This window comes from Mustela lutreola, chromosome 11 (genome assembly GCF_030435805.1).
Source record: "Mustela lutreola isolate mMusLut2 chromosome 11, mMusLut2.pri, whole genome shotgun sequence".
Lineage (NCBI taxonomy): Eukaryota > Metazoa > Chordata > Mammalia > Carnivora > Mustelidae > Mustela > Mustela lutreola.
In genome coordinates this window covers 19354909-19366941 of record NC_081300.1, presented here as the reverse complement: position 1 = coordinate 19366941, position 12033 = coordinate 19354909, and the positions used below count along the sequence as shown (strand labels likewise).

The 12033-nt window shown below is 35.2% G+C and overlaps 1 protein-coding gene across 12 annotated transcripts in view; it reads right to left on the bottom strand.

Annotated features, from left to right (window-relative positions):
* Positions 1–12033, bottom strand: part of TCF4 (transcription factor 4) — a 352222-nt gene that overhangs the window by 325924 nt on the left and 14265 nt on the right. The window contains exon 1 of one of the 12 annotated variants that reach the window (XM_059139411.1): positions 9273–9290. The exons of the other annotated variants lie outside the window; for them this stretch is intronic. The gene's annotated coding sequence lies outside the window, so the exon portion shown is untranslated. Of the gene's footprint in view, positions 1–9272; positions 9291–12033 lie in introns of those variants that run through there. 12 annotated transcript variants of the gene reach the window in all.

Below are 12033 nucleotides of genomic sequence, written 5' to 3'. Positions count from 1 at the left end.
TTTAATATCTCAGCATTCAATACCATCCTTCACATAGTGAAGGCTCAATAAATTTGCTAAATTAATTGATAAATGAATATATACAAAAACGCTATAAAAATAATCAATTAATGACTATTTTGTGACCATACGACACAAAATACACAAGTAAGGAACAATCTTTTCCCATAATTATCTTCATACCTGGTATTTATTGATCTATTTACGTCCATCTTGGTTGCACAAAAAATCTGATCTACTCCTTACAACATTCTCTCACATATATATTATTGTCACAATTTTCTTCTTTTATTTTTTTAAGATTGTATTTATTTATTTTGAGAGTGAGAGAGAGAGAGAGAGAGCATGAGTGAGGGGGAGGAACAGAGAGAGAGGGAGAAGCAGACTCCCTGCTGAGCAGGGAGCCCAACATGGGGCTCGATCCCAAGACCCAGGGATCATGACCTGAGCAGAAGGCAGAGGCTTAATTCACTGAGTCACCCAGGCACCCATAATTTTCTTCTTTTAGTTCAAGTTTTAATGTTTAAATAGTTTGTTCTGCATGTAAAAGTAACACATCCTCACTGTTATGGTATTTTATATATATTAAATATATTTTTTTTAATCAAGAAAATAGGTATCATCCATGCAAGAAAATGTATGAATGTCCTACTTTTCAAATGAACATTCTCACTCTCTGAGATTCAGAGTGAGTTGTCCAATATTACAGAGCCAATAATAGAGCTAGAGGAGAATGTATTTTACACTTTGGTCTAAAATACATCTCTCTAGACTAAAGGTCTGCAGGCCGGGCCGTACCCCAACCCTGCAATATCCAGCTGCTATCTGTTTTGGTAAATTAAGTTGTACTGGAATACAGTCACGTTCTTTGGTTTACTTGTCTACAGCTGCTTTCACATGACAATAGCAGAATTCAGACAGAATTCAGACAGAAAGTATATGACCCACAAAGCCGAAAATATTTATTATCTGGTTCCTTACAGAAGAAGTTGGCTGACCCCTACCTTAGTCTACGTCTTTCTTATTTCAGAAACATGTGTTTATTCTGAAGTCTTTAATAGAGAAGAATGATTTCTTCTTTTCAAGAAAATTGCTTTTTTAGATGCTAGACATACAAGAGGTAAAGTGGTAAAATCCGTAACATAAGGAACTCAGTTTTGGTATATGTTTTCTTTTAAATTTTGGCTTTATACAACCAAAATATCAAAATGTATATCTGAACCAGAATGCCCTGCTAATAACCAAAATATTTAGTAAGGAAGGAAAACCATGGAAGGCACTGGGAAAGCTCTGGATAGAGAAGTTTGCTTACTAGCACTTACACAGCCTTTCCCTCATGTGCCTCCCTTTGGTCTGTCCAAGGATACCCTAATTGGCCCCAAAAATCCAACTCACCCAACCCTGTTTCTCAAATTCCAGTTCTACTTTCTTAATTTTTTGCCATAAGTAAGTACTAACTGAATGTGTATCTAGTTAATATTCTGTTTATAAATAATGAACTTCAAAAACATTAGCCTTCTCCACAGAATAATATCTATAAATCCAGGCCTAGTTAAACAGATTACATTTTTTCATAGCAGTCAACCAGACAGGACAGACATACACAACTATCAAAATTAAAGAATTCTCTATGCTTTCTCCTTCTCCAGCTACAAAAAAATATTCATCAGCAATTCAATATTCTTTTACGTCATTTCTCTAAGAATGGCCATGATTGCACTTTGCTTAACTCTTATCATCTATAAACTCAAAGACCTTAAAGAGATGTTCTGGGTTAAGTTTGTAAATAAAAAGCTTGATCCATGAAGCAATGTCAAAAATGGCATGTCCCCTCCAGAACCTGATACACGTACTATATGAGGTAATACATGTAAAACAACTCTGTGAACTGTACTCATTATAACAGTTTATCAGGAGCTTGCTCACAGAAAAAATAAGGCAGAAGATACAGAACAAGCTATCCTCTTGGAGTTCAAACACCCAGACTAACCCTAGGCTCTGCGCCCCTACTACCTCTATGACCTTGGACAAGTCAGAGGATTCTCTGAGCCTTGGTTTCCACTTTAGTGAATTTTGGATGACCAGATTTCAGGGTTTTACGTAAGATAATTACCTAAGAGTGCCTAACATAGAGTACTCCGTTACTCAGAGTTGTCCAATCCCTGATTGGAGAATATGTCATCTGGTAATAAATTTTACATGCAAAATGTAATGTGAAAATGCAAAAACAATTAAAATATGAACATTAGAAATTTATATAACCTTGAAAATCTGACAAATGAACACAAAAAGGAAAGAAGTTTGGTGACTTCCAATGACAATACTATGACTACACTTAAAATGAGTCAAGATCCTACAGAACTATCATTCTTTTTAATCAGTAGATTCAAATTTAAATACATACATATGTTTATTAAATCATTTATTAAGCTAATCCAGTATTTATTGAATCAAAAGAACTTTCAATTTAGAGTAGGAGATCAAAGAAACCTCTTTGCAAAAATGGCATTTCAGATGAGATCTGAATGGAGTTAGTCAGCAAAGATCAAGAAGAGAGGGGCTCCAGAGCATGCGCAAAGGCCGTGAATTGAGGAAAAGCTTGGCAATGTCCAAGACCTAAAAGAAGTCCAATGTAGCTTGAGTGAGGAGAGCATTAGAAGGGAACCAAATGAGGCTGTGGAGGTACCTCTGAGATATGTTAAGGGCTACAGAAGTTATTCTTTAACACTCAAAGTATTTATAAGAATGAAAAACACTGACATTGGGAATGAAATGCTCTGTTTGATATTTTTTTTAAAAACTCACTCTGGCTGCTTTGGAGTATGGATTCAATAGGAAATAAGTGGAAACATGAACATTAATTGGGCCAGACAAGAATGATGATACCTTGATCTCGACCAGTAAAAGTAGAGGTGGAAAACAGAACTCCATGATGATTAGAATGAGAAGAAGAGAAAGGAAGTCCAAGATGTTCAGATCTTAGTTTCATCAATAAGGTTGTGCCATTCCTAAGATACATACAGGTAGAGGAGGCATATAGTAAGGGGAGAGGAGGAAATGAAATATAACAGAAAACTGGCTCTACAACAGACGCTGAAAGACACAAATTAAACTGGAGCAATATACATGAGAGCTCTCATCTTAGGAACAGATGAGATGACTTAGAAAGAAAACCCACATGAGAATAAAAGTAGACATGTACTGACTGCCTAATTAATGTATGCTGGACATGGATTAAGTCCACAGCAAGTATTTTCCTACTGAATTCTCCCAACAACCTGTTGGTATCCATTTCACAATAAAGAAACAAGGTCTCACTCATAACAACTGGATGATAACCAACCCAATCTGACTCCAGATTGAGGCATCTCAACAGAAGAGATAAGCTCCCTGGCAGAGTCAACTCAGAGGTAGGCAGAAGAGCAGCTAGCAAAGAAAGGGCAGAAAAAAACACCAGCCAAAGGTGGTATGGAAAAGCCAGATGCCTAGAACTTTCACCAAAATGAAACATTTTCTCAAAAGTTGCCAGGAGGTTTAATGAAATAGGATTGCTAAATACCCTAAAAGAGAAAGAGAAGTCAGGCAAAAAGACAGATGTCCTAAAAAGGAATGGCAACAACTTCAACAGCAGACTTCTTGTGGGCTACCTGGAACTCAGATGACAGTAGAATAAAATCATCAGAGTAATGAGAAAAAACAAACATCAACCTGGAATTGTGTGCTTTGCAAAATTATCTTTTAAGAATAAGGACAGTTGGAATAAATCAAAATACAAGAGTTGACCTTTAACATCCCTATTCCAAAAACCTTCTAAAGAATATATTTCATGAACTATGAAAATAATCCCATAAGGAAGATCTAAAATGCCAGAAAGTGGCGAGCAAAGAAATTAATAAACTGGTAAATTTAAACACTGCCTATAAAATAATATCTAATTCATAGTATTTATGTATTTATTTATATGAGAAAGCAGAGGGTGGGAAGAGGGACAGTGGGAGAGGGGAGAGAGAGACTCTTAAGCAGACTCCATGCCCAGCACAGAGCCTGATGTGGGGCTGGATCTCACAACCCTGAGATCACACAAGAGCTGGACATTAAGCAACTGACCCACCCACATGCCCCAATAGAAAAATTTTTAATAAATATTTTTTAATTTTTATTTATATTATTTTATTTATATTATTTATTAAAAATATTTTTAATAAATATACTCAAAATAAAAATACGCTAACTAGGGAGGGTAGGGAGGGCATGATGGGGGAACAGTAATCTATGGTCTTAAAATTATTTCAACAGAGAATTAAGACTATAGACAAACTTTAGACCTTGATGGATAAGGATGTATAGTAAAATCTCTAAAATAGAGAATTAAATAGAAACAAATAATAGAAAAATAGAAACAAATTTCAAACAATGAGGGGGAAAATGAAGTAAGAAACAAACAAAACCTTAATCTCTTCAAAGGAATGGGAGGAGAAAAAAAAATGTGTATAAGAAGCAACGCAAATGTTAACAAGAACTGAGATGACAGGTAATCACAGAGCTTCCATCTTGCACAATTCCAATAGGCACCTTAAAGTCTATGGAAGCGACCTAAACTGAAGTACAAAATTCAATAAATGGATTTAAGTAATTTGTTATTATCTGATTAGATTAAAAATAAAATTCAGCTTAAGTTGGCATACCTAAAACACAACAACATGGGTGGACTGAAAACAAAAGTGTTAAGAAATAGATTTGCTAGCCAAATACTAGCCAAAAAGTGAGATAACTACACTAAAACAGAAACAAATGGACTTTAAGCAAAAGAGCAGGAAGAGGATGACCACATACAAAGCGATAAAGTGCTTAATTAGCCAGGAAGCAATTCTAAACTTAAAAGCATGTAACAGGGAAAAATTTGCAAAGTCACCAGCATAGAAGATTATTTCAATCTGTTTCTCTCTAAGACAAATAGGTCAGGCAGACAAAACATTGACAAAGGTATAGCTGATTTTAAGGCACAATTAACAAGCTTAAATTTCTGGACACATAAAGATCCTTCAGTTCAGTAAGGATACACATTCTTCTCAAGAAAAGAATGGAACATTTATGAAAACTGATTAATTAAAACTGACAATAAAGTAAGTTTCACAAAAACCAAAGAACTGTTGTCACATAGAGCTGTTCTCTGACAATTAGATTACATTAGAAGACAATAATACACGATAATACACATTCATTTGTAAAATTTCCGAGGCTCCAATAAATATTGCAAAGGTCAAAGAAGAAACTATCTTGGAACTTTTTAAATAGTTATAAATCAAACATAATGAACATGTTACCTATTAAAACCTATGGAATATGATGACAGCAGTACCTAGAAGGTATTTAATTACCTTAAGTTCTTACATTAAAAAAAAAATGATTACAATTTAATAAGCTAAGTGGTCAACTCAAGAACTTGGAAAGAAAATCAGAATAAACCCAAAGCAAATACAAGGTAGGCAATAATAAAGATTAAAAATTAATTATGCAGAAAATAACAATATGCAAAAATAATCCATAAGTCTAAAGTTGATTCTTTTGGAAAACCAATGGATGAGAAAAACCTCTAGTGATCTTAATCAAGAAAAATACAAAATCAGGAATGATAAATGAAACTTAATTATAGAATCAGCAGAGATTAAAAAGCTAGTAAGAAAATACCATGAATTACTTTATTTACATGAAATGAAATTTATATGAAACGGAAAAAATTATATATATTATATATATATCAATATGTTATATATAATATATATAACTTTTTACATATATAATTTTAGAACTATCTGAAAAAGAAAGTAATATTCTGATTCTCATTACTTTTTTTTTTTAAAGATTTTATTTATTTATTTGACAGAGAGATCCCAAGTAGGCAGAAAGGCAGACAGAGAGAGAAGCGGGGGAAGCGGGCTCCCCACTGAGCAGAGAGCCCAACTCAGGACCCGATCCCAGGACCCTGAGACCATGACCTGAGCCGAAGGCAGAGGCTTAACCCACTGAGCCACCCAGGCGCCCCTCTCATTACTTTTTATTTAGAAATTATATCAGTGGTTAAAATCTCACTTCAGATTTAGATAGTTATACAAGTAAGTTCTACCATATTTCAAGGAACAGATTTCAACCCTAAACAGACTCCTCTAGAGAAGACAGAGCAGAAATATTCCCCTATTCATTTTACAGGTCAGTATAAACGTGTAGCCAAAACTAGACAAGGACACTAAGACAAGAAATATTATATACCAATCTTAGTTATAAGCATAAATAGAAAATATTTGAAAACTAAGTCCAGAATATTCTTTTTAAGAAAGTAAAGCAAACACATCATGAACACATTAATTTTATCCCAAAAATACAAAAGGGGTTTACCATAGGGAAAAATACAAATGTCACTCACAACATAAACAGATTAAGGGCACTTAAAAGTAATTTAAATATGTAGAAAAAGCATATGCTAAAACTCAGTATCATTCATGATAAAACTCTTAGCAGGGTATGTACAGAAGGAAACTTCCTTAATAAAATATCTACCATCATCAATGTCAACAGGGAAAATCAGGAAAAAGACAAGGGTATCTATTATTACTGTTTCTACTTAACAATATACTTGAAGTCCTACACAGCACAGTAAAACAAGAAAAAAGGAGGAAAAAAAAAAACAGCCAAATATAGGGGTTTCAAAGGAAAAACAGCAGACCTGCCATTATTCACACATGATATAACGACCTATAAGGAAAACTCTAAAGAAAAGACAAAGACATTTTTAGAATTAATAAGAGTTAGCGAATAGCTAAATATAAAAATCAATATACAAAAGCCAATTGCATTTATATATTCCAGCAACAAACAATTTGGACATTTAATTTAAAAAACCCATTAAAAATAATAAAAGGGAGTCTGGGTGACTCATTGGTTAAGCAACTGCCTTTGGCTCAGGTCATGATCCTGGGATCCAGGGATCGAGTCCCACATCAGGCTCCCTGCTTGGTGGGGAGTCTGGTTCTCCCTCTAACCCTCACTCTTCTCATGCTCTCTCTCTCTCAAATAAATAAATAAAAATCTTATAAATAATAATAATAAAAAATAAGTTATCTAAGAATTAAATCATCAAAAGGCATGCAAAACCTCATGAAGAAAATTCCAAAACCTTATTTTGTGATACCAAGTAACAGCCAAAGAAATGAAGCGATGCTTAAGTGCAAATAATCTTATTAAAAATATATTAATGCTCTCCAAGTTGATCTTTAGTTTCCATGTAACTTTAATAAAAGTCCCTAAAAGGCTTATGAAAGACCTTGATAAGTTTATTTCGAAATGCTATGGAAGAACATAAGCCTCCAAATAGCCAAAAGTAAAACATGTACATATGTGACAAAAGAAGGAAGAAAGACTTTACCTATCAGATACCAAAATGTAGTATAAAACGTATGATAATTTAGTACTGAGGCAAGGGTAGACAAACTGACTAAAGATGAGAAAAAAGAACTCACAATGGAAGACCCTTACAAATGTAGAAACTTAAAATATTACAGAAGTGACATTGTGGATTCCTTGGAAAAGGAGGAACTTTTCGATAAATGATTCTATAACAAATGGCTATCAAGACATTTATAGAAATGATAGAATTGGGTCCATGCTGCCCACTCTACAAAATCAACCCCAACTATATTAAAAACTTAAAGGCAAAAGTCAAAACCATGAAAGCCTTTTCAGAAGAAACATATAAGGGCATATTATCATCACCTTGGAGTAGATATGAACTTTCTTACTATGACACAAAACATGAAAAAGGTACAGGGGAAAAAAATGAATATATTAATTTTATGGCTTTCTATATAGGTCACAACATAAGGGAAACTCTTTGCAGCATGTATGACTGAGAAATAATTAATATGCAAAAATGTATTAAGAACACCTACAAATCAATAGGAAAAAAAACAACCCAATAAAAAAAATTGGGGGTGGGGTAAGACTTCAGGGGAGAACAAACACAAATAATAAACAATACATACATATAAGATTTTAACCTCGTTAATTTTCAGGGAAATGCAAATTCTAAGACCTCAGTGAGATACATTTTATATCTTACACTGACTAGATTGATAATGTTTAAGACATTTGATAACACCAAACATGGACAATCATATGTATCAATAGTGATAAACTTTTAAGTTAGAAAGAGTGTAAATTGGTAACAAACTTTGGAAAACAATTTGGCACTATCTTGTCATTTTAAACATTTGCATAAGTCTACAACCCAACAACACAGATATCTACCCTACAGATATCAAAAAACATGATCAAGACATTATCAAGAGATGTTCAAGAAATTGTGTAGTTCAAAAAAAAATGACAATTAATCCAAAGGTTCATTAACTTAATCATGAACAAGAAAGTGCATAAGTAAGTTGAGGCATATTCACCAGCAGTGAAATGAACTAATGCTACATTTAACAACATGGACAAATCTTAAATACATAATACCCAATGAAAAATGTAAGTAACACAAGACAGTGTAAGAATGTTACCATTTTTATATTTCTCTATCAAGTAAAAACCAAACTTATTATTCAGAAATGCAAATATATGTCATAAAACTACTTAAAACAAAACAAAAACCCAAGAGAATATTTACCTCTGTCAGGGAAGACCGGAGGATGTGGATAAGAAAGGAACCCACAAGGAGAGGCAAATGATCTGATTCTTACACTGAGCGATGGGTCTAGAGGTCTTCATTCATTCACTAAACTTCATAATTTATATATGCTACATGCATTATTTTGAAGGTATCAAGCATTATGAGATAGAGTGTGTTTTGAAATATTTCATTGGTATTAGACTTAAAATAAAACAGGTATGGGTGGAAGGGTTTAGAAGTAGCCAGTGTAGACAGCAATTGACAAAAACTCTTGCTATGAAGGAGAGCACAAAAGAGGATGGTGCTCAGAAGGGAATGTGAATGAGAATGAGAGTTTTTACTTGGTTTGTTACATTTTTGTTTTGTTTTTAATTATGAAATATTTCAAGCATAGAGTTGATAACCATAACATTCTATCATTAAAAAAAAAATTATAAGGCACTGCAGATACTGTTAAAGCAATCTGCGTGATCTCCTCATCCCAAAAGTTAAGTAATTATATTCCATCTTAGTTTTTAACTGAGAATTGCTAATGCATGCCTAGATGCTGAAGGAATTCTCCAGGGGGCAGGAACAACACGTGAGTGCTGTCCACTTCTATCAACATTACCTGCCAATTCATCAGCAGCAAGGCACATGCTCTAAGGAGTTATCCACCTGGCGCAGACGGCTCCATGACTCTCTCCTCTCAGTACCCTTCTGAGGAAGAACACACAGAGCTCTTGGATTGCAGAGCCAAGGGTTACCAACTGGCACTGAAGTCAGGATCCAACCCATACTCAGAGCATTACCCGAATACTTTAACTAGCTGGCCTTAAGCAAAGATGGGAAGGAAGGCAGGAAGGAAGGACAGGCTATTTTTATCTTTAACTTGAACATTAAATATAACAAAAGGATGGCAGTATTTTTCCTAACTAAAATGGACTAAGAAACATACTGGTCCGACATGTGACTCCCAATAGCAAACAGTAAGATTACTGAAAAAAATGGAGGATGTGAGGCAGAGAAAGAAAGAGGTGGTCAGAATAAAAAAGGGAGGTCTTCATTAGAAAAAATGGAGGCGGATGATTCCCTGGGACTTGTAAAAGCGGGAAACTTCATTTTGTTACTAATCAAAAAAGAACTGTTGATTTCCCCCCAAGGGCCACCTCGGAGAAAATACAATCAAATAATGGTGTTTCGATCTCAGACACAGTTATCATATAAATCAAAGCCCCCTCGTCATGGTCACCAGCAAAGGCACTCAACAATACCTCATATACATGCTATTTGATACCTGACTTCAGGCATTCAAGGAATTCCACAGATTTAGCCAAGCCATCGTAATGTTGACCAGTAATAAGGACAGAAGCTACAGGAAGCCTAAACAGTGCAAAATTACTGTTGACCACTGAGTAAGAAAGAAGAATCCCTCTTGCCCGCTTCTTCCACTCCCACCTCTGTACCCTCACTCAAGAGAATTGTGAAGTCCATCTACCACTTGCCTCGGGGGGGTAAAAAAAAAGCAGTTCTAAAAAAGCAGTGGATATCCCAGGGCAGTTGAAATAGATCTCACAGTTCCTAAAAAAGCAGTGGATATCCCAGGGCAGTTGAAATAGATCTCACAGTTCCTTCTAGAAGGTACAATAGATTTTCAAGTATTAAGTTATGAAAAGGTTCACCAAAAAAGAGCAAGTGCCCAGTATGAATGTTCCCTCCCCAATGGGCTAAAGTTAATAGATATCCAAGAAAGTCTATAGTCAATTCTCTGACTGCACCACCCATGCTGTAGGACCCGCAGCCCCATCTCTCATCTGTATTTCTGAAGCCTCACAACTGGTTCGGGCCACCCACACTGACTCCCCTTAAGACCTGCGTTCTGGGCTGCAGCCAGAGTATTACCAGGCACGAATCTGACTGGCAGCACACTGCAAAGGCACCCTATTGCTCAGCCTTACAAGGTCAGGTCTCTACACTCCTCCCCAGCCTCACTCAGACCATGCTCTAGTCCTCAGCCCAATCACCATGATCAGCTCTCTACCCCGCCAACTTTGCCACTTCACAACCCCTCCATCCCTCAGACCTCAGATCGGGTATGTCAGCCTCATGAGAGCTTCTCCCGACCCCTCAGCCTGGTCAAATATTTCCACGGCATATTTGTCCAATACTCAGATATAGAACTTGATATTTCTTTGGTTGATTATTCAAGTGAATGTCTGTCTCTCACATTTAGGCAATGTAGGAAGAGATCTATCTGGCTCACCATTTTATTCCCAGCACTCAGCGTGGTATCTGACACATGGTAGATGCTCAATAAATAATTATTTAATTTTAAAACTAAATGAATAACTTTACTGCTCATAAATTGTAAGAATAAATATTAAAAAATTCAAGCGTGAAAATAAGAAAGACAATCATGCATATCTAGTGTCCTTGTAGTAAATGAGCATTACCTATAAATCCAAAACTCTCATTTCTGCTCAAAAAGGACAAATGGAATGTAATTACCATTGCCTCCCAAAGAATCTCTGGTATTAAATTTGAAAGTATATTCACAACAATACTCTCCCAAGTCCAATTTCCCTAATCATTGGAATCCATTCTCCTTTATACTCACATAGAATACACATGTACACAAATTCCAGTGTCCCTGTGCTGCAGCTGGAAATGTGAAGTCTGCACTTAGCTATTTTTTAAAGTTTCTTTTCAAGAAGTCTAATTCTGGATGTCAACCTCACTTATTTTAAAGTCCTTTCTCATTGAATCAGTATAGAACTCCCACCTCGCAACAACAAAGTCATGCTTGCTCTAACTGCAATGCTAACACTGACATTTGTGCTTCTTTCCATCACCACAGTGTCTAGCTCTGTAATTCGTCTTGGTTCTCCAAAACATCTACTGAATTAATGAATGAATGAGTAAATGAAAGCTAAGAATTCTTAATAATACTATTGTTATTCCAGTGAAATACATTCACACTGAAAAAAAAATTACATTCATTCATCCCTTTCACTTTCCAAAGCCTTCAAAATTCTTTAAACAATCAGCCCTTATAAACAGTACAGGAATTTTTTAAGTCAAATTAGTTAAAGTAATTGTAGACTACTTTTCACCTTATCCAATGCTACCAAAATTACTAAGGATGAAAGTGGGAGAGGGCAAATGTACATCCCATGTATGAGAAATAATTCTACATACGCTAGAGAGATAAACTGAATAAGAGGTTAGGAAAATCAGGGGAAATATGGTGTCAAAAGAAAATCAACCTGTGGCTAACAGTAACCAGATGAAGAATCACAGTGCCCACAAGAGTTTAAAGACATTCAATGGTTTAGGATACCAGTTAGTAGACAATGATGTTCAAGAAGGCACACAACAAAGAATGATTATTC